Source organism: Pteropus alecto, unplaced genomic scaffold (genome assembly GCF_000325575.1).
Source record: "Pteropus alecto unplaced genomic scaffold, ASM32557v1 scaffold72, whole genome shotgun sequence".
NCBI classification, from domain to species: Eukaryota; Metazoa; Chordata; class Mammalia; order Chiroptera; family Pteropodidae; genus Pteropus; species Pteropus alecto.
In genome coordinates, this window is record NW_006436811.1 from 13,179,884 (window position 1) to 13,181,388 (window position 1,505).

Consider the following 1,505-nt stretch of genomic DNA (forward strand, 5'->3'; position numbering starts at 1 on the left):
TTATGTGTGCTCAGGTAGAACATTTGTCACAGAGAGTTGTATGTATGTGTATGTGTGTGTTTGTATATGTGTGATTACAAGGAGTTCTAGATAATAACTATGCCTAAAACTGAGGAATATGTAAGATGTGAATGGTGCTTATGTAGGGAATAAAATGATGAAATAAATAAATGTAGACATATCAATATGGATATATTGTTAAAAAAAACACTGTGCTTAGAAACATTTAAAATACGTGCACATAAAACTACAGTATGTATTTTACAAAGACATATAACAATAAAAGACTATACATCAAATACATTTTGTGTGGTCGCCTATAATAGGAGGAGAGGAGTGGGAATGAAAAATAAGAATGAAATAAAAGATGACAGGAACATGTGCTGTCAGTGGTGTCTGGCTGTGAATATAAGCATATGACTAACTACTTCCACCTAAGGTCCGAAAAATAAGTATGCTTAAGATAAACTATAAAAGATAGGAGATGATGATGTATAGAGATGGGAATCAGTATGAACTGTTGACCTGCTGAGAATTAACTTATGGAAATCATATTCCAAAATATTATAACTATTCACAATTTGAAAGTTAAGGGTGCACCTTTGCAGAGCATACCATTTCGATTCTAGAGTTTTGCTAATCAGAAAAATCTTTAATTGCAAAATTATTTTCTTCACTTTTTAAAAGAAATAAGAAAAAATGAAAGCTGAATATGAAATTCGGAAATGCAAAACTTATTTATTCTTTTAGTTCTTTGCTTACTGTATTATTATTGGACTTGCTATTAAAATGTCTTCTTTAAGGGAAAGTAAAAGTTGTTTGATCCAGTGACATTTTAATGCTAAGCAGTGAAAGCTCCTCTAAAGCACCACATTAAAAAGCTGCAACTGGGGAAAATCAGCTTCTAATTAATGACCTTTAAGATGGAGGGGAAAAAAATAAGCTACATAAAGACATACTTAAGCTTACAGTCCTCAAAGAGAAAACAATCCTCATTAGTGACTAAATCATTGGGGTTTAGAGTCAAAAGAGCTTAGCAACCTAAAATAATTTAAATGTGAAAACATATTGCTTTGATTGCAATTACTACCTAGGTTTCAATAATTAATCTCTTAGAAAAATGCTTTGTGTACTTGTGGGAAAAAATAAGCAAGGAGAAATGTCAATGTTTTAGGACATGAAAATATTTAAGCTTTCATTCTTGACCTAATTGTAACAAACACATGTAAAATTCCATCTGAGGTTCTGGTCTTGTGCCAGGAGGTGGCGCCCTTCAGCTGTCCCGTGGTGCTCCTGGAACTCTAGACTGGGTGAACTCATATTATCTCATATTATAATAAAATTGTTTAATATTTAAAAATGAAAATGGTGGCTTTTAATATATAAAGGCAGGAACAGAAGAAATAGAGATTTTACAAACAATAATACAAATGGCATGACTTCTTTGTCTATTATTTTGTGAAATATTAACATGTGAGCTCTAATAATTATAATTGGATATTTTT